The 21,435-nt window shown below is 53.9% G+C and overlaps 3 long non-coding RNA genes across 3 annotated transcripts; all 3 read left to right on the top strand.

The window, feature by feature from the left end:
- Positions 1-1,027: 1,027 nt before the first annotated feature.
- On the top strand, positions 1,028-2,386 carry LOC123350860. The gene is made up of 3 exons (XR_006573858.1): positions 1,028-1,147; positions 1,856-1,960; positions 2,295-2,386. It is a non-coding gene; the product is annotated as an uncharacterized LOC123350860 (long non-coding RNA).
- A 713-nt stretch (positions 2,387-3,099) lies between these two features.
- LOC123350782 lies at positions 3,100-4,891 on the top strand. The gene is made up of 3 exons (XR_006573823.1): positions 3,100-3,299; positions 3,785-3,938; positions 4,751-4,891. It is a non-coding gene; the product is annotated as an uncharacterized LOC123350782 (long non-coding RNA).
- A 13,794-nt stretch (positions 4,892-18,685) lies between these two features.
- On the top strand, positions 18,686-19,596 carry LOC123350878. Its single transcript, XR_006573872.1, has 3 exons — positions 18,686-18,728; positions 19,058-19,205; positions 19,385-19,596. It is a non-coding gene; the product is annotated as an uncharacterized LOC123350878 (long non-coding RNA).
- Positions 19,597-21,435: the final 1,839 nt, after the last annotated feature.

Below are 21,435 nucleotides of genomic sequence, written 5' to 3'. Positions count from 1 at the left end.
CCCAGCCCAGAGCAGGAGTTGAGCGACTGCGGCGCGACAGACACCAGCAGCTCCGTGTACTCCTGCGGGGCCAGCAGCTCCTCCGTGGGGTCTGGCAGCCCAGAGTTTCTAGGCTCCCTCTTTGGAGGTGAGGGGAGACCCAGGGGAAAGGGAGGAGGACTGGGGCGGTGGGGGACTAGTAACACCCTGTGCCCATCAGCTCGCCAAGGCGCCGGGACTGACCCATGTGAGCCCCACTAACACCAGTGGGGGTGGCACAGCCATGCCCCATGGCAGGGGATGCTGGGCGGAGTCGGGGAGCTCCAGCCTCCCCTGATCATGTTGGCGGGGGGGCGCTAACTGCCACGGGGCCCTGAGGCTGATGGGGCTGAGGGCGTCTCTGGGAGGGGCAGGGTGCCACGCTGGTGCTGCAAAGTGTAACATGGGCTCCTCTCTCCTGCCAGCAAACTGAAGCCACCGCTTGCCCTGGAGCTAGAATCTCGCCTCCTGCGGGCTCTTCTGAACAGGATGTGCACCCTGGGCACTGGGCAGGACACCACACACGTCCGGGAAGGTCCTGATCCTACTTCTCTGGCCCAGGAGCAGGAGCAGGCTCTGGCCCTGCTCCCTCGCTTTGATGGAGCTGCTAAGAATAGAGGAGGGGTGGGCAGAGCTGGGAACAGGCCCGGGACAAACTGGCAGGGGGGGCCCCTTCCCTCCAGAGGGGATTGCGTTACCCCTCCATGGCTGATCCCAGCCTTCCCTCCTCTCCTCATTCTCTGATCTCCTGCCTGGACTCTCCCGGCGATCCTACCTCCCACCCATTGCAGTTTGGCTGGTCCATACTCTGCTGGGTACCAGGCCCTGCACAGAGAACTGCTAAGAGCGAGGATTGACGAGGCAGCAGGCATCCGGCCATGCACTCTTGCTAAGTGTCCCTGGAGTGATGTGAATGGGAGAGGCCAGGATGTGCCTTTTGAGTCTTGCCGGGTTCCTGGAGAATCCTCCTAATTGTCCCCTGACTGGTGTAGCCCCATGTCCCTTGACTGACGGGTGATCCCTCTTCTTGCAGGCTCTGTACAACAACTATTCACAGAGCCTGGACATCCTGCTCAGGGGCCTTCTGACAGAGACCCCCACCGTGGAGAAGCTGCAGCACCTCCTGGAGGTGAGTAGAATGGGACAGTCTGGGGTGGAATTGCCCCTGAACCCTGTGGGAGGGCAGCAAAGGAGAGACTAGAAGAGCCACGTTTCCATTGTGTCCTCCCAGCTTGGACCCAGCCGGCCACACTTTCCCAGAGCTGCCAGTGCAGGGGGAAGGAGCTGGGACTGTCAGCCACAGCTCTGCATGGTTACATTAAGCACTAACAGTGAGCACCAGGCCTGGCTGGGGCCTGAGAGACTGAAACCTCTGTGAGATGCAGGACATGGGCCTCAGAGAAAAGTCACTGGCTCCTCTCTAGGGAGACCCTGAGATACAGGAGGAGCCTCAGGGAATCAGCTCTTATGTCCTAGGGACACTGCAGGTCCCGGAGGGATTGTCCTCAGGGCCGTTCCATGCATCCTACCAAGGCCTTTGCAAGTTGGGTCTGGGGTCCAGGGCGTGTGCCTTGATCCTGACGTGCTGTTCATGGATCAGGGGTTCAGAGCAAATAGACCAGCCCCAAGACTGACCATTGTCCCAGCCTGGAGAGACAAGCAGCTTGTTCCCAGCAAGACGTGGGCAGTGTCATGAACCCCCTTTTCAAACTCTGCGACCAGGGCTCGGCTACTCCACCCTGAGCACAAAGTCTGAGCCCCTTGGGGAGGGGGAGAGGCTGGTTTGTAGAGCATGTACGCCTGTCCGCTGACCCTCCCCTGCCTCCTTCTCCCGCAGCACGTCCATCCCTCTCTCCTGTCAAACAACACCCAGGAGAGAGCCAGGGCCGTACAGACCAGCGCGGCCCTGCTCCAGTTTGCCACCTCCCTGCCTGGATTTGACGTAAGTGACCTCTGACCCCAGCATCCTGCAGAGTCAAGTTCCTCATCCCCTGGCTAATTGGTCCCCCCTGGGTCCGTAAAGGACTGCGTTCCATAGGCCGCTGGCTGGCAGGGTCGTGCCTGGCCCTTGTTATTCTGGAGCAGCGAGTGCTCAGAGAGGGCCCTTGCCCTGCTCCCTTTGCTCCAAGCTCCCTTGGGGGCAGAGAGGAAGAGGGCTCTCGCTCCTCTCCCCCAGCGCCTCCTACAGAGGGGTGGGAGCAGAGCTCAGGTCCAGGGGCGCTGGGGAGCTGAAGGGAGAATGTTGATGGATTCCCCTCTCCTGATCCTTCCACCAGACCTCCTCCACCTTCTCCAAGGCAGGTGAATTCGTGCTGCAGCTGGGTCTCTGTGTATCCCACCCAGCCAGTGACATCAGTCGGCATGCCAGGGGTGGGATCTATTGGCTTTACTGGCTCCTGCTCTGGAAGAGGGGTAAGAAACCCAGCTGGGCAATGGGACCCCATGGAAACGAGCCTCTCGGAGACTAGCTCCAGCTGGCCATTGGGACGCCTCTAGAACTAAGTCCTCTCTGATTAGACCCACTGTAGCGGGGAAGAGAAACCCCAATAGAAACAAGGCCCCTCCTTGAGACTCCCTCTGCTGGGCAATGGGACCCTACAGAGAGAAGCCCCCTCCTCTGAGACCGACCCCAGCTTAGATGGTGACTCTTTCTCTCCCCCTCTCTCTGAATTAGGGAGATGAGTGTGAAAGTGCCAAGGAAATTGGCTGCTTTATCTCATAGCCCGGCTCTGTCCCCCAGCCCAGGGAAATCAGCCCACCCCCGTACGGGACAGCCAGCTTGTGAGGGGACAGGAACGGAGCTGTTGAGACACATGGAGGGAAAGAGCCCCTCATGAGGGCAGGGGCAGAAACAGGCACCACAGGAGACGGACACAAAGCTTGTAGGGTGTCACCAGTCGGGTAGCCAGGGCCAGATCCTGACTTCAGTGGATGTGGGGGGTTCTCAGTATTAGACACCCCCATGAACAGGCACCCGCTCACAGAGCACAAAGACCGTAAGGGTCACATGATTACTGTGATGGCTGAAACAAATCCCCCTTCTGGTACTAACCCGCCTGGCATGGACCCTGCGATTCCATTGGGCCGCGGATGCCACGAGGAGCCTGGCCAGTGTGCACCCAGAAGGAAACAGGCACTGAAAGCGGAAGGCCAAACCTCCCCAATGGGTGTGTCTTTCTCCCCCAGGGCTCAACACCAGAGAGGCCCCAGACCTGTGGTGCCGGGACGGGCTCCAGGACCCCGAGCGCCTGGGGTATAGAAACCTGGCCAGGGTGGGAGAGGTAAGGACTCTCCGCCGGTGCATTGCAGCAGCTCAGGTGTGGAGCTGTCTCCCCCTGCAGTGAGTGTGTCATGGACACAGGGCAAGAGCCTGCTCCTTATTTCCAGCAGAGTATGTGAGGCTCCTGGGAATGTCCGTGGGGTGAGGTGTGGGAATGAACCAGATCTAAAAGACCCCTAACCTCTAGCGGGTGAGCTGCAGGAGCTATCGCTGCTGGGAGCAGCAGGGGTCCTGGGCTGTCTGTGTGAGCTGGGTTCCAGAGCGCGCAGACACATTCCCAGCATCTCATGGCACCTGCGGTGAATCCTGCTCCAGAAAGAGCTTTTTGAGGCCTCAGTGCCTGCAGCCTCCTACTGAAGGGGGTTCCTGGTCCATAGGACCCCAAAGGTTGGCTGCCCCAGGACTCTTCTCCACCTTGTGAGACACTCGAGGGATTTGAAGCCTGGTTCTGGGCCATTGTAAGGGCTCTGGTTCTTTTGGTTTTAGGTCTTTGGTGAGCTCTTCACTGAGGAGCAGAAAAGATCTTTCCTCCAAGCGGGGCTGCTGGCCATCCACGACCCCCTCCTCCGCGTCAGCCAGGCTGGCCTGGTGCTGACCTATTCCATCTTGGGGAAAGCCGGCCAGCTGCTAGAGGGACGAGGTAACCAAAGACGGGTCACCTGGAGAGAAACCCCCCAGGGCCTTTCACCTCCAGGCCATTGAAAATCACTCCCATCCCATCCCCATGCGCTGAGCAGGGAGCAAGGAGAGGGTGACCCCAGACAGGTGCCATTGGTCGGTGCCAGCTTGTCCCCTGAGCAGCTCAAAGCAGGGCAGACCCAGCTCCCCAGCAAGGCTGTTTCCTAACAGGCGTCACATCAGCACGACACACTGCCATTGCTCATGCTAGGGGCTGCCAACTCCCCTAGACACCTCTGTGAGCCTTTCATCCCCCTCCGGGCCTCAGGCCAGTTCCTAGTGGTATCATGTTATCCCAGCCCCCACCTGCTCTGGGAGAACTGGAGGAGTCAGTCAGCAGAGGCTGCTTAAGTGCCCCATTCATCAGAGCCACTGCCCATGGCATCACGTTAAGGACATGGGGATCCCTTGGGGAAAGGTGTCCACTTCCTCTCACCCCCCAGCACTACTGCCCAAAGCCTCCCAGCCCCTCAGCTGGAGGGGGCGAGGGTGGTTGAGGGGACTCTGGGGAGCGGAGCTGGATTCCCGCTGGGTTGGGAGGTAGAACAGCTCTCAGGGGGGGATTGAGAGGAGTGGGGGCAGGAGTTCATTCCACAACGGTGGGAGAGGGGATGGAAGTCACTAGAGAAGAGAGAAGATTTCGTCTCGGGGGTTGGGCGGGGAAATCCGTCCCTCAGACGTGGGGAGGAAATGTTGCTGGCTCCCGGTGCCGTTAATACCCTTTGTTCTCGTGGGTGTCGGAGTCTCTGATTGATCCGTGTTCCCTTGCAACAGGGGGACATTACAGCCAACATATCGGTCCAACTATTTAATATCCGGGTCTTGGGCCAGGTGCCCGAAGACCTGCAGGGGCTGTGCTCCGTGGGGCAGCATTGAAGACCCCCCCCTCTTCGCATGACCAGCTCCCACCCCCTGCCGCAGGTACTGCTCTGTCTCACTGTGCCTGGGGGGGAGGGCTGGGGGGAGCGGCCATAGACCCCCCCGCAGCACTGAGAGAAACCAAGGCCAAGCACCTCGCTCTGAACACCCTGCCCCACCCCAACCACTGGGGCTGGGGCCAGTCCAGATACTAGTTCGGAAGAATGAGGCTGTGGGGCTGGCCCAGAAGTAAGAGCATCCACAGAGCCAGGGGTTATGTTCAATAGCCATTGCAGTCTGGGAGGGGTGGCCTGACATGGAGCCCCTCCCCCGTCGTCACTGCTCAGACCTTCCCATGGCCCCTGTCACCCCTGACACAGCGAATGTCCGACCATCCCCCACCTGGGGCCCAATCCACCCACCTGGTATCTGAACCCTTCCCAGCCGGGAATGAAACTCCCCCCGAACACCCTGGGGCAGGGGAGGAGCCTCCCCGTCCGGCAGGTGGGAACTGAGATGCAGAGGAAGGGCTGTGGCCCTGGCCACACAATCCTGGGTGTAGATCTGGGAAGTGGACTGGATCCCAGCCTAGAGCCTTTCCCCCAGGGGCACCTTTGCTTTCTGCCCTTTAGTCTCCCCTCCGGCTAGGGGGTCTGTGAGTGTGAAATGAACAGGGAGGGTGACGGGGTCCTGGCACACAGCCGGGATGGGAGCTCCCCTTGGCTTGGTCCCCAGGCTCAGAGACATCTTTGTCATCCCGCTGTCCTTCTGGTATTGCTAGGAAGGGAGTCCCCTAATGAGGGGTCTCCAGGCTCCAGTAAGTCATCCTCATTCCCGCCCGCATGTACCACCCTGCCCTGCCCTGCCCTCCGGTTTCTCGCTGTTGACTCTGGCTGGACTCTTGACTCCGGTCTCTGGCTATGACTTTGGTGTGACCCTTCTTGGCTCCAGATTTGGGTTCTGAACCCCGGCTCAGTATTCTCCTTGCCTTTCTCTAGCCTCGCTCCAGGCCCTCCACCCACCCGCTCCAGCCCTGCCTCCTCCTCCTCCTGATCTTCCCCAACCCCTCCGATTTCGACTACACGGATTCAACCTTTGCGTGGCAACGGACTTTGGCTTGTACTTCTGACCACCCGGCTTCAACCTGTGGCCTGGACATGGACACTGGCTCCAGTTCTGCCTGGACATACTCAACACCCAGCAGCAGTAGAAAGGACCCACCATTAATCAAAGCCTAACCCCGCCCCATGACCCCTTAGTCCCTCCCACCTGTCTCCGGAAGTTCCGCCCCATGGGGGTATTTCTTCATGGTCAAGGCGGCCACATGACTGGAAGCCAGGTGTGTCATGTGACCCCTCTAAGAACTCCTCCCACCACCCTCTATCAATCAGGATGGGTTTCATCCTGGAAGGACCACCCCAAGAGGAGATTTGACCAATCAGGGCGAGCTCTGGGGTGGGAGGGTGACCCGTCCCGATGTGGGTCTTGTGACCCCTCTAGGAACTCCTCTCACTGCCCTCGACCAATTAGGATCAGTTTTGTCCTGACAGGACCACCCCAAGAGGAGATTCTGACCAATCAGGGCGAGTTCTGGGGCAGGGTGACCTGTCCAGGAGTGGGCTGTTTGACCCCACTAAGAACTCCTCCCAGGGCCCTCTGCCAATCAGAGTGCAGCACCATCACCTCATAAGTCCCAGCGCTGGACGGACGAGGCCATCTCTTACCAAGGACACATGGTTTAGAAATCGTGGGAAGGCTGCTGAGAGGAAACCTGGACTCCTTCACCACCCCCGTGAGAACTTCGGACTCTGTCTTCGCCCCGAGGGTCTTTGACCGTCCGCGGAGAAAGCGCTACATCAGCGACAGTGCCGAGGAGGAGGAGGGAGTGACCGAGGGGAGCCCTTCGGCTCAGCAGTTGATGGATACTCCGGAACCCGAACCCAAAACCCAACTGCTTGTGAGACACCCCAATGAGCATGCTGGCCTCTCTTTGTCCACCCCCTTAGAGGTGGAATGTGATTGCGGCTCGGGGGAGTCACCGGCGCACAAGGTGAACACAGGTAAAGGAATGTGTGGAAGCAGGGAAAGAATTAACAAGGACTTGAAGGGGATTTTAATGCATGTCAGTCAGTTAGCAAGAGTTAGACCAGCTGTAACCCTAATGACGTGAGACTTCTAGAAGCGAGGATAAGCAAATATGCAGACTGGTGTCTTCTAGGAGTGAGAAAAATAAGATAGCAGGATGGCTTATGTATAAACAAAATGCAGCTGTTGCTCATTATCGTCTGCATTATTGCTAGTTATTGTCTGTAACAAAGGTATAAATGCTTGCTGTAATTGTTTACCCGTTGAGAGACCTGTCCGGGACTGGGGCGACCCTGTGTCCTAGGACACTCTCTCCCTCCATTGTAATTACTGGAGAAATAATAAAGTATTTGATTTTGCTGCACCCAAAGAAAAAGCGAGAACTGAGTTTTTCTCCGACAATTGTCGGACAATTTCTCCCCAAATTGTCGGAGAAAAACTCAGTTCTCGCTTTTTCTTTGGGTGCAGCAAAATCAAATACTTTATTATTTCTCCAGTAATTACAATGGAGGGAGAGAGTGTCCTAGGACACAGGGTCGCCCCAGTCCCGGACAGGTCTCTCAACGGGTAAACAATTACAGCAAGCATTTATACCTTTGTTACAGACAATAACTAGCAATAATACAGACGATAATGAGCAACAGCTGCATTTTGTTTATACATAAGCCATCCTGCTATCTTATTTTTCTCACTCCTAGAAGACACCAGTCTGCATATTTGCTTATCAGTTACAAGGTCATAATAACTTTTTACACAGTTCTTTCCCTCTCGCCTCACACCATCCTCGCTTCTAGAAGTCTCACGTCATTAGGGTTACAGCTGGCCTAACTCTTGCTAACTGACTGACATGCATTAAAATCCCCTTCAAATCCTTGTTAATTCTTTCCCTGCTTCCACAAATGATTAAGTCAGTGTGAAAGTAACTTCCAGGACTTACCGGTACTGCCGGAGTCCTGAGGGGGCGTGGCCTCAACCGGAAGAGGCGGGGCCTCTCAAGATTTTAAGGTCCTGGAGCATCAGCTGTAGTTGGGAGCCCCAGGGCCTTTAAATCCCCCCCGCAGCTCTGGCAGCCGGGTTCGAGTGTGGATTTAAAGGGCCCAGAGCTCCCATGGCTGTGGGGAGCCTGAGCCTTACCCAGCTGGAGCAAGGATTTAAAGGGCCCAGAGCTCCTGCCGCTGCGGAGAGTTCTCAGCCCTTTAATTCCCTGCCCCAGCCTGGGTGCTGGAGCTGCGGCGGGAGGAGGGGGGAGATTTAATGGGCTCTGGATTCCCAGCAACCGCCGGAGCTCTGAGCCCTTTAATTCCCGGCCCCAGCCCAGCTCCTGGAGCTGCGGGGGGAATTTAAAGGGCTCTGGGCTCCCCGCAGCCGTAGGAGTTCTGAGCCAGAGATGAAAGTAAGCCGGTACGGGCCAGTACGGCGTAGCGGCAAGAGCCAGTACGCTGTGCCGGACTGCACCGGCTTCCTCAGCGGGGATTTAAAGGGCTAAGAGCTCCAGCGGCTGTGGGGAGCCCAGAGCCCTTTAAATCCCTCCTCCCCTCCCACCGCAGCTCCAGCAACCGGGCTGGGGCTGGGAATTAAAGAGCTCGGTGCTCCCCGCAGCGGAAGGAGCTCCGGGCCCTTCAAATCTCGGCCCCAGCCCGGCAATGCTCTGGCTCCCTGTAGCCGCGGGAGCTCTGAGCCCTTTAATTCGCAGCCCCAGCCTGGCTTCCAGAGCTGCGGGGTGGGGGGGTATTTAAAGGGCTCTGGGCTCCCCACAGCCATGGGATCTCTGAAGCAGAGATGAAAATAAGCCATTACGGTCCAGTACGGCGTACCAGGAAGAGCCAATATGCCGTGCCGGACCGCACCGGCTTCCTCGGCAGGGATTTGAATGGCTGAGAGCTCTGGTGGTTGCAGGGAGCCCAGAGCCCTTTAATTTCCCCCCGCAGCTCTGGCAGCCGGGCTTGGGCCAGATTTAAAGGGCTCGGTGCTCCCCGCAGCCGTGGGAGCTCCGGGCCCTTTAAATCCACACATGAATCCAGCTGCCGAAGCTGCGGGGGGAATTTAAAGGGCTCGGGGCTCCGCGCCGGCCTGAGCCCTGGGCCCTTTAATTTGCCCCTGAGCCCAGGGTTGATTTAAAGGCCCTGGGGCTCCCAGCCACAGCCGATGCTCCAGGACCTTTAAATCTTGAGGCCCCGCCTCTTCCGGTTGAGGCCACACCCCCTCAGGATTCCGGCAGTACCGGTAAGTCCTGGAAGTTACTTTCACCCCTGCTGTGAGCCCTTTAAATCCCAGCCCCAGCCCGTCTCCTGGAGCTGCGAGGGGAATTGAAAGGGCTCTGGGCTCCCTACAGCTGCCGGAGCTCTGAGCCCTTTAAATCCCCGCTGAGGAAGCCGGTGCGATCCGGCACGGCGTACTGGCTCTGGCTGGTACTCTGTACTGGCCCGTACCGGCTTACTTTCACCTCTGGATTAAGTGATGGTCGAGGTCGTGAGATGTTCCATAGAGCTCTCTTGGCCGCAGTGCCCATGACGGAAGGTGGTACGTTGCGTTCCGCCATGACATTCATAAACACATCCCATCTTTAAGGTCCATGTCTGCTAGGAACAGAGCGCGTCTGGGTCATGGCCCGGACTAAGTCGAGCATGTTAGAACCATTAACCACAGAGGCTTTGTACACAAAAGCCCCTTTATTGTTCCCATAGGCGGCGAGTTCTATGGGCCCGTGGGGCCCAGGCTCCACCAGTAATCCTGAAGCTGGGCCCAGCTCCACCAATGTTTGGGCCCCAGGCCCTGTGCTTTGGGGGTCCCCACGTCGCACTGCCGGGCGCTCTCACTGCAGCCGCAGCTCCCGGGAGAGGCCCCAGCAGCAACTGGGCTCACAGCCCATTGGCCGGGAACCCCAGCCAATGGGAGCTGCCGGGGGCAGTGCCGGAGCTGCCTGGCCACGCCTCCACAGCAGGGAGGGGGAGCGAGCCACCGGCAGCGTCTGAGCCCTGGGCAGAGCAGCAGCAGGGTCTGTGCCTGTCAGACAGACTCAGCCGGTGAGCTGTGGGGGCAGCCAGACACAGAGACACAGCCGGGGAGGGGGGGTTGGTGGGGACAAACAGACACAGCCAGGGGGTTGTGGGACAGACAGACATAGCTGGGGCTGGTGGGGGCAGCCAGACAGACACAGCCAGGGGTTGTGGGACAGACAGACACAAGGACACAGCCCGGGGGTTGTGGAACAGACACACACAGCTGGGGGCAGGGACAGACACACACAGCTGGGGGTGGTGGGGACAGACACACACAGCTGGGGGTGGTGGGGACAGACAGAGACAAGGACACAGCCGGGGGGGTTGTGGGACAGACAGACACAGCCGGGGGTGGTGGGGGCAGCCAGACACACGGACACAGCCGGGGGGTTGTGGGACAGACAGACACAAGGACACAGCCAGGGGGGTTGTGGGACAGACACACACAGCTGGGGGTGGTGGGGGCAGCCAGACACACGGACACAGCCGGGGGTTGTGGGACAGACACACACAGCCGGGGGTGGTGGGGGCAGACAGACAGACACAGCCAGGGGCTTGTGGGACAGACACACACCAGGACACAGCTGGGGGGTTGTGGGGACAGACAGATGGAGCTGTGGGCGGGGAAAGGAGCAGCAATGGGCACCCCGGGGCTGGTATAAAATACACAGGATGGGGGGGGGCTTCCTGAGGGGACTATAGCAACACCCCCCGCAGAGCAGACCCAGGTTGCAGCTGGCTCCGCCCATCACAGCCCCCTGCCCCACAGAGACCCACACAACCCTCTGCCCCCTCGAGAGACTCCCAATGACCCCTGTGCCCCTGTCACTCCTCTCCAGAGAGCCCTCCCCTTTGTGCCAGCCCACTCCCCTCCCCCACTGCCTCCCCTCCTCCAAATCTCCCTACAATCTCCCCCTTTGCCTTCCGCCCCCCAGCCCAGCCCATTCCATTGGCCGGGAGGCTCCCAGTCTAGTGGCTATCAGGGCCCACGGGAGCTGCACATGAGGCAGGGTGCCTGCCTGCAGATGCAGACCTGCCTGGCTGTGGCTCCACAGCACAGGGAGGGGGAGCCACAGGTGAGCAAGCCCTGGTCATCATCACAGGCCCAGTAATTCTCTGGATATTTAATTTCACTGAGGCAAAATGTGTGCAATTTTATGGGTTGAATGATTGAATGACATAATACCCACCTGCCTGCATTGTCCGTCACTAAGTCCAGTAATTTTGTCAAGTGTTTGTTGCACAACATGGTGGTGCCTACCCCTACCTTGTGCTTCAGGGGGTGATGGGGTCCAGGGCAGCCTGTTATAGCCTGTTATAGAACTACCTGATTAGTAATTGGATATGTTGGCTGGCATCTTTTTTTACGTGTTCGCTCCCCCTGATGTTAGAACCTGGCTACACCACTGGGGAGGGGAGCTTCCTAGACCTGTGCAGCTGGGGCTTAGGTGAATTTTGTGATACTGTGCCCCTCCCCAGCTACCACCCTGCAGTCCCCACTCCTGCACCATGCTGGGCAAGGGGCAGCCCCATCCCCAGTGAGGCTATGGTGAGGGGTGGCAGCAGGGGAGGCCACACGTGATGGCAACCTCCCCCCTCAGTACCCACCATAGGGGAGGCGAGTGGGCTTTCTGGACCTGAGAGGGACCCTAGGAGCATGTGCAGTGAACTGCGGGGGAGAGGAGGGGTCCCTCCCCTGGAGCTTGCTGCTGCCAGGGAGGGTGGAGGGGAGTCCTCTTTAGCCCTAGCCCTGGGGCAGCCTGTCTGCACCCCAAGTTCCTTATCCCCAGCCCTGCCCCAGAGTCCTCACCTGACAGGAAAAACACGCAACTTAAATTTGGTGGTCAGTTTAGAGTATCATAGAATATCAGGGTTGGAAGGGGCCTCAGGAGGTATCTAGTCCAACCCCCTGCTCAAAGCAGGACCAATCCCCAACTAAATCATCCCAGCCAGGGCTTTGTCAAGCCGGGCCTTAAAAACCTCTAAGGAAGGAGATTCCATCACCTCCCTAGGTAACCCATTCCAGTGTTTCACCACCCTCCTAGTGAAAAAGTTTTTCTTAATATCCAACCTAAACCTCCCCCACTGCAACTTGAGACCATTACTCCTTGTTCTGTCCTCTGCTACCACTGAGAACAATCTAGATCCATCCTCTTTGTAACCCCCTATCAGGTAGTTGAAAGCAGCTATCAAATCCTCCCTCATTCTTCTCTTCTGCAGACTAAACCATCCCAATTCCCTCAGCCTCTCCTCAGAAGTCATGTGCTCCAGCCCCCTAATCATTTTTGTTGCCCTCCACTGGATTTTCCAATTTTTCCACATCCTTCTTGCAATGTGGGGCCCAAAACTGCACGTAGTACTCTAGATGAGGCCTCACCAATGTTGAATAGAGGAGAATGATCATGTCCCTCGATCTGCTGGCAATGCCCCTACTTATACAGCCCAAAATGCTGTTAGCCTTCTTGGCAAAGGCCAGAGGAGGGAGTGTTAGTGCCTGTGCGGACTTCTGAGAAGTGCATGGGGTGGAAGGGGATGCTGGGATGCTCTGGAACCACGCCTTCAAAGCCAGTCAGGATTCTGGGGGAGCCTCCTCTCTGAGCAGACTGTCTCCAGGGCAAGAAGCTTACACCTTCCTGGGTCTGACCTCAGAGCATTCAGCATACCCTTCCACACCATGCACTTTCCGCAGTGAGTCCACCCAGGCGGGGTCCTGGGGCAGCCAGAGGTCCCTGCACCCCAACTCCGCAGTCAGATGTGACTCTCAGCCAGACTGTAAAACAGAAGGTTTATTAGATGACGGGAACACAGTTTAAACAGAGCTTGTTGGTACAGAAAACAGAACCCCTCTGTCAGGTCCCTCTTGCGGGGTGGGAGCCCAGAACCAAGTTCTGGGTCTCTCCCCATTTCCCCAGCCAGCTCCAAACTGACACTCCCTCCTCTGGCCTCTGTGTCTCTTCCGGACAAGGAGGCCACCTGATCTCTTTGTCCCCAACACCTTCAGGTAGCATCTTGCAGGGGAAACTGAGGCACCCACACAGTATTCAGAGAAAATATTAAGAACATTCCCACTTCATCACAACAGGTGCAACAAAATATAATACTGTATATTGAAGTAGGCAAGTGCTGCTTCTGACTTTCCACTTCTAATTGACTCTTGTAATCTTGTGGCACTGACGCGTTGTAGCTTCATTTTATATCAGCTTACAGGGAGGGAGCGGGGGGGCACCACCATTTTGGGCCCCACCAAAAATTATACAAACCTGCCGCCTATGATCGTTCCATGAAGAGAGATTTGTAGCCTGGCCCAGCTTCTTTAGCAATACGAATGCATTTTTGTTAGAACGCTTCTTCACGTTATCCAGCACCCGCTGAGCAACAGAGTGTGAGGTCTTTGGTGTTTCTGAGGGGTTTCAGTTACATTCAGTCTCTGTTCTGGTAGAAACAGACTGATTTTCACTTTCTCCGCATTGCTCGGCTTCACGTACATTAGGCACCTTTGAAGCTCAGCGCTGTAAGGTTTAGCCTTTTAGTATTCGGCTCAGTCGGTTCTTTGAAGAACAGACTCGTTTCAGCATCCAGTAAGGGAGTTGTGGTCGGTCATTAGGCCCCCTGAGGATACAGAGGTTACCAGTGTTCTGAGCGAAGCGTCAGATTTTTCCCAACTCTCTTTAGAATGCCGTTCTTTTAGCCCCCCCGCCCTCCGGGGACACAGCGTCCATCAGTTTTCTGAATGAACCATCAAACTGTTCCCAAATACTAGAATATAGGGGAGTGGTGACAAGCTTATGGTTTTGGGAGAATGGTTTGTCAGTCCTTGGTGTTTTATTCACAACCCCTCGAGCGCATGCTCCGGGTTTGTGAATGTGGGTGTTTTCTCAGGGTTTGCTGTGGCAGTGGCCGCTGAGGAACTGGAGTTGTGGTGGTTGTTTACCAGAGTCTTGTTTTGCCCATGGGTTTGCCGGATATGAGGTTTGGATTGCCTGGATGCTTCATCTGCACTTTTGTGCTGTTTTGCGTTGTTAAAAGTCTCAAAGCAGATTCCTGGTTCTTTGGCGGTTCTGGAGGAGGTGTCCTTGTAGCGCGGATTAAGCATTGTCAGAAAAGTTGCCCATGCCTATGGGGGGTGGGGGGAACCATTTTACAAAACTGAACTTTACCATCTTTCTCACCCACACCTATGTATTCACTTCAAATACAAAACCTCACAGAACAACCCAACCAATAAGCAAAATATATTTACTGGGCTTCTTCCATCCATCAGTCACTGATGCTGGTGAATTTTCCCTTTCAGCTGTCTCGTTCCCTTTTCTTCTGAGCTTGTTTTCCCTCTGCTCTAAGGATCTCTCATGTTTTCACCGTACTGTGGAGCAAACAGCATTATTATAAAACCACATGAAACCGTCTTGTAAACTTAAAAACTAAATATTCATTAGGGTGTTTTTCTGTTTAAAAAGTCACAGCTTTAAAACAAATCATCCAGTTCAGGCTGTACGAGAAACACAGGTTTTGAGTTTATTTCTACCACTTAAAACATAAACCAAAAAACAACAAACAAACAACAACAAAAACCTCAAAAACATTTTTTTAAAATACATCTCATTTTGCAGAATAAAAACCAAACTGCTTTTAAAACCCATTTTAAACCACATTTTGCACAGGAAAAAACCCTGTTGGTTTGAAACAAACCAAGTACTTTTAAAACCCTACACCTATGCCTTGCCCAGACCCCTCTCACACACAAATCAGCAGCTTTAGAAACACACCAAACCAAGTTTGCCTCCATATACTTTTCAATAACCCCCACCCCCCCATGCATTTAAAAGTCAGTTGCAAAAAAGTTCCCTTTCACTAAGGGATCATGTGTTGCAGGCACATGCTTGTTCTGTTCCCCCAATGTGTGTTTGGGCCTTCAGGTTAAAGAACAAGCAAAAATGTTAGTTCTATTACCACCAACTTTTAAAACAGTATTAAGCACAACTATAGTTGGCATTATACAATGTATAGTTTCAGAGTTCAAGCCAGCAAGCCCTACCTCTGTCTGCCGTCCAGCAGCCTTTCAAGAAAGTTTCTGTTGAAAAGGACAGTCTCCAACAGACCTGAGGTTTTTATACCATCTTAGCCCATTGTTCAAACAGACTTCAGCATAGTAGCTAGCAGGTTAATTTAATCCCCACAGCTCTGAACTAATAGATCCTTAAGAACTTTAGGCACCCGTCCCATAGCACCCCCTGTTGTGATCTGGGGTGGGGGAACCAAGCTGTCTGCACAACAGGGCTTTTTTTTTTTTCCTTTTTTCTGTAAGTTAAAATAAATGTTTCTGTGGGGCCTTCTTACAGTATTGAACAGTCCCCATTTCCAAGCGGGGGGCCCTTTGCAGATATCAATGAATGTCTTGGGGCTTGGGTTTTTTTTTAAACACGTTTCTTTCATGCTTAAAGTTTGGGGTGGGGTGTTTTCTAGAAAGAATGACCCAGAGCATTCGACCAACTCCAGGGCCATATTTAATCTGTCCAATAGTGTTCCACCAACTCCTGGGGTCATATTGAAACTGTCTAATTGAGTTCTGCCAACTCCAGTAGTTATATTGAAACTGTCCAATAGCATCTGCGAATTCCTGAGGTTTTATTTCATTTCATATTAATCAGAACTCACCATCCACCCCCACCCACCCCCATCAAATTTAACCCTATGGCAACAAGGGTAAGTAATCGCAGTCACCCTGGCTATTCAGTGAGGGGGGGTTTAAACCCACTCAGTTCAACAGGATAAGTCAACTCTATTGTACTCAAACACAGGTCTGAACAGCCTGTTTGTTTTACTGTAAGCACATTTCTTAGGATTTTCCCCCCACCCACAACATACATTTCAGCTTTTGCTGTAAATGGGTCACTTTTACACACAAAACCCAAAAGCGCTAGGTTCTCACAAACAATTGATTTTTTATTTAAAAGACATACAGCTCCTTGAAACCAAGCCAAGATGCTTCATTAACACTTTTAGCTCATTTAAGGGCCAAAGGCCTTCGAACAGAAACACAGATAGTCACAAAGCCCTTTTCAATAGGGTTTATTTTTAAATTTACAGCTACCAAGTTTTCTATTGCGTGTTTGTCCCCTCACCATTCTGTAGCTGAATCCTTTTAGATTCCTTACAAATAGTCTTTTCCTTAAGCAGGAATCTGTAACTTTTTGTGCAGACTAGACGGCCAATATCACGCCGTGTCGTGGAAAAACGACCCCGCGTTGTGTTTGGATCAGAATCACATGAGGCCCCTTTATTACGAGCATGCGGGGGGCGGGGACCAGCGAACTGGCTTACCCCTGAATAGAGATTTTTCAACAGGTTTTATAGCAAAAAACCCACAATTAGTGATACACACGTCCTTGTTCACATGATTGCCATAACTGGAGAAATGCTGTGCAAGTGAGTGAAGACCCTGACTGTGTTTTAAAGAAAATGAACCAGAAGGTGCCTCCAATTTTTCCACTCCAGCTGTAAGCAGGTTATTTTCTTTAAAACACAGTCAGGGGCTCCACTCAACTGCACAGCATTGAACAAGGTTCCCCCCTTGCGCTAAATGTTCTTGGCTTAGGCACAGACATTGCACAGCAGAACCACTGGCAATAACGGTGTTTAATCAGCTTTCCAAACCCAGCTCAGCACATAGGCCCCAGAGCTTGTGTTTATATCCACTGAAGTCCAAGACACTCAGTCGTGGGGCTGTTGGCCTGGCGCATCTATGACACAGCCCTTGCAATCTCCACAAAGCTTTTCCCTAAGGCAGTGCTTAAGGGCAGCATAAACAGCAACGCGTACAATAGTCCGCATGACTTTTTTACGCTCACGATGTGGCACTGGCCCAGTTAGTTCTATGCCAAGCCTCCTCCGAAACACCTCATGACCATCATCCTCAGAGTCCTCTTCAACAATTTGTATTGACGTTGAGCAAAACCAAGGTGGGCCCGGTTCATCTTCCCTGCTTGATGCAACGCTGTCCAGGGCTTCCGGGCCGTCTAGAAAGGCATTGTCGAGCTGTTGAGAGATTTTCACAACAGAAACAGTGTAAGCGCCCCACTGTTTGTTTTTACACAACCCCCGGTTCCTTACCCATTAAGAAGCGATTGCTTCTTAATCATTCATTTACCTGTGTGACTTCTTTTCCGTTCACCTTGTCCACCGGTGACTCCCCCCAGCCTCAATCACATTCCACCTCTAAGGGGGTGGACAAAGAGAGGCCACCATACTCATTGGGGTGTCTCACAAGCAGTTGGGTTTTGGGTTCGGGTTTATCCATCAATGGCTGGGCTGAAGGGCTCCCCTCGGTCGCTCCCTCCTCCTCCTCGGGACTGTCGCTGATGTAGCGCTTTCTCTGCGGATGGTCAAAGACCCTCGGGGCTAAGACAGAGTCTGAAGTTCTCACAGGGATGGTGAAGGAGTCCATGTTTCCTCTCAGCAGCCTTTCCACAATTTCTAAACCATGTGTCCTTGGTAAGAGATGGCCTTGTCTGTCCGGTGCTGGGATTTATGGGGTAATGGTACTGCACCCTGATTGGCAGAGGGCCTCGGGAGGAGTTCTTAGTGGGGTCATACGGCCCACTTCTGGATGGGTCACCCTGCCCCAGAATTCTCCCTGATTGGTCAAATCTCCTCTCAGGGTGGTCCCTCTGGGATGAAACCCATCCTGATTGGTAGAGAGTGGTGGGAGGCGTTCTTAGAGGGGTCACATGACACACCTTACTTCCAGTCATGTGGCCACCTTGACCCTGGAGTTAAACCCCCCCATGGGGCGGGACTTCCGGTGACAGGTGGGAGGGACTCAGGGGTCAACGGGTAGGGCTTGGGAGGGTCAAGGGGAGGGGTTAGGTTTGATTGATGGTGGCGTTCCTGATAAATACCAAGATTACATGGATTCCTTCGAAAGAAATGTGGACTCGTTACCTCTGGACCGGGACTATGACTGCCCTGTTGACCTACTACCTTGGCTGAAAGTTGCTTTTCCCTGTATTTACACATTGTTGGGACCAGAATTAGTGGATCTCCCTGCGTAGAAGTCATGAAAACCGGTCCTAAGAGCAGGCCCTTTTTGGGAAGAAGAAATGTGGGACTCTGCTATGCCTCTCTTTAGACAATCAGCTCCTGAACAAAGTGATCATTTGAAACCATTACCCACTGCTGTGAATCCCACAATTGTTGGCTCACAGGAAATCTGCAAAGGGTTTCATCAAACTTCATCTGCAAGGATTTCCAATCTAACGCTCGTTTGGGCAAGGGACAAATGGAAGACAGATTTCAAAACACACGACGGACATTTTAATGGTCTGATATGCTATTTGAGCTAACTAACGGTCCCCTGACCTTGCAACACTTCATCAGTGATGTATTTGGGGACAATGTCATCTATTTGGGTGACATACGTCTCTTTTTGGAGAACCCAGAGCAGCACGCACAGCACATCCAAAACCGGAGAGGTTTCGGCAGCATGGTCTCAACACAGAATTGGAAAAGCGGAACCTCCAGCCAACTCTCCACAGAGTTTTGGGGGTACATCCTCTCCCCAGAAGATGTTACCATTGATGCAAATAAGGTGGAAGCCATTCATAAATGAGGCGAAGTTGGAAGTCCTCAAGAAGTGCAGCGCTTCCTAGACTTCACTCATCCTGTAAAATTGAGACGTGCTGGCTCTCAGTGATGCTTAGACGGAAAACCACGCACCCCACACAGAGGTTGGAACCACCCACTTCCAGGTTGTCCTGAGGAGCCATGATTTCTCCAGGAGCTGGGTAAAGGGCACAGGGATCAGCCTCTCAAAGGTAGGGGAGGGTCGTGTGAGGAGAGGGTCTGAGAGGAGGAGCGTGGGCTAGGCTCTGTATTTGGGCTTGGCAGGGATCGAGAGAAGGGAGAGGGCTGTTAGAGGGCAATGCGAGGTGGGAGGGGGGTCGGAGATGGGGGCAAGGCCTGAAAAGTTCAGCTACTTTAGATCAACTGTGCCAGAGAATCACTGATTGAAGTGACTGAAAGCTCTAAACTGGGGCTGGCCAAAATCCTCCTCCTCAGATGGGAACATCCCAAAAGTCTGTAGAATCTCAGCCTCTGAGGTGAACGTTGTGGCCCTAACCTCTCTCTGCTCTGTACCTCACAGGATTCCAGCCGGCTGTTCCAATCCAGGAGGAAAACTGAGCCACCGGAGTCTCCCAGCACCTGTGCAGTGAAGTGCCATTTAACCCCGCTGTGATGCACAGACCTTGCCCTGGCTGTCTGCACAGGGCTGAATTTCACCCCGTCAGAGTGTAAGGAAATAATTGGCTGAAGGCCTTTTTCTTTTTGGACATTTGTCTAGTGGGAAAGAACCATGGGGATTTGTAACCTGTTTCACTCCCATGCCTGGTGCTTCAATGATGCAGAGATGTGCTGATGCATTGGTTGATTTCCCCACCTTTTAATCTACTCCCTTCTTCTCTTTTAACAGGTATTCTAAGGGCCCTCCGTGCATCATATGGGCATTCTTGGGGGTGCAGATGGCATCAGACCTGCACCTGAATAAATAATAGGGAATGAAATATGCAGACACTAAAGTTCTGCAGCCAAATTCTCAGAAACCTTCCTCTTCAATGTAGGATCAGGATTTTGGTTTGAATTGATTTTTTTTGTAAGAAGTGCTAAGCAGATGCTACACTGTAAGAAGAGGAAAGAGAATCAAAAACTGAAAGATAGTTACTAAAACCAATGAACAGCTGCAGAGAGTGGAGATCTGGCAAAGCAAACAAATGAATACTGTGAGTAAATAACCTGAAAGCAAATGGGGAAGAAAACCTCATCTGGGTAATTGTGGCTCTTGGGACAAAAATCGGGTTCCTGGGTACGTAGCCTGGCTGAGATCATCCCTTTTCCCTGGGATTCAAATGTCATTCTCTGTGTGGTGTCCTTATTTTATTCCTAGGAAAAGGATCCCCAAAGGAGGTGTACGGATCCGGGACTCTAATGTCTGCCAGAAGATTCAGCCACCTTCACAGGTAGAAGTCACTGGCTTTCCTACAATGCCGCTAGCGCTCTTCCTGCTCTCCAGGTCTGCTCCCTTCAGCAGGACAGAGACACCCCTTAACTCCCCGAGTCCTGATTTCCTGCCATTCAAAAGGCTGAGGGTTTGCACTGCCCCCACCCCAACCATCAGAGACTTTTCCTATGGGAATCTCCCTAGAGCAGGGGAGAAATCTGTTCTTCCATTAGAACCAGTCTGCTCAGTAAATCCACCCACACTGACCTCATCTCAGCTGCTTTGTTTATCCGAGTTTAGTGGTATCTTTGGAAAACCCTTAGCGTGTCGGGGTGTCAGGTGAAGCAGGGGATGCAGAAGCTCCAGCAGATTCCCCTGAAGAACACCTCCCTGTCTTTCTCTGGTCAGGTTAGAGCTCACGTCCATTGCGGAGGTGAAGACCGGATGAGAGCTGCTGGATTTACCTTGATGTGCCATGTCCTTGTGTGGATGAAGGACCTACATCTCAGGGATGGCCAGCAGCAGATGTAACATGTGTGTCCAGGAATGGGCTAAATAACCTACACTGAGAGGTAAGTAAAATCGTGGCCACATGTAGACATCACAGGAATTGGTGGGGATTGACCCAGGGTCCTTCAGCACAAGCCCCTCTCACTCATTGTCAACAAATCCAGCTCCACTCACTAGACCACACCCCATTGCAGAGCCCCAGATCCCAGGAGCCCTGATTCTCAGACCCAGGCCTCACATCACAAGGCCAAACCTCCTCCCATTCTGGGCGCTGTAGAAGGGACCATTGGCAAAAAAACCCTCTACATTCCCCCTGTCAGAGACTGCGGCCACGGGTGACAAGTGAATGAGCTGAGATCTCCCCTGTGGGAATCCGAGGGGCTGCACATTTGGGGTTTCACAGGGACGGCGTCTGGCAGCCATTGACAGTGTGTTCCTGGGAGGAGATTTTCCATCTCTAACAAAGGGTTTCTGTTCCCCCAGATCTCAGCCGCTCAGCAGAATGCGGGAGTGCCGAGTGCTGATGGGCTAGAGGGTCCCAGGAGTCGCTGTGCAGCAGGAGCAGGGTCTGCAGTCACCATGGGCCACACCCTGCGCTCCAGACAACCCAGGTTGGTTCCCTGGATTGCAAAGGGGACTTTGGCTTGGGGAATCGGTGCTGGTGCCTGTGTTCACAGCTGGGATGTTTTTCTGAGGCTACTCCATGGTCCATGAAGCGCCATGCAAGCAAGGGGAGAATGGACATTAGAGAGCGAGCCGGGACCTCTGCGGGGCTGCTGCAGTCAAACATCCACAGCCAGAAGAGAGACGATGGGAAACGCACTTTGCTGGCTGGCCACAGCCGCAGCAGCTGTCTCAGAAAGCTCTGCTCATGTTCCAGCCAACAGAGGCAGGACGAAGAGCCACACAGGGAGAGCCTGGGTTGCAATTAGCAAGTTGCAGTTTTTTCAGTGGATTATGCTGCCCTGACCGTCTATTTCCTGCAATGTGCACATCCAGCCTCCCTGGCTGACCTC

Source organism: Mauremys mutica, chromosome 16 (assembly GCF_020497125.1).
Source record: "Mauremys mutica isolate MM-2020 ecotype Southern chromosome 16, ASM2049712v1, whole genome shotgun sequence".
Taxonomy (NCBI): domain Eukaryota; kingdom Metazoa; phylum Chordata; order Testudines; family Geoemydidae; genus Mauremys; species Mauremys mutica.
Note: the sequence above shows the minus strand (reverse complement) of the source record. Positions and strands in the feature narration are given on the sequence as shown.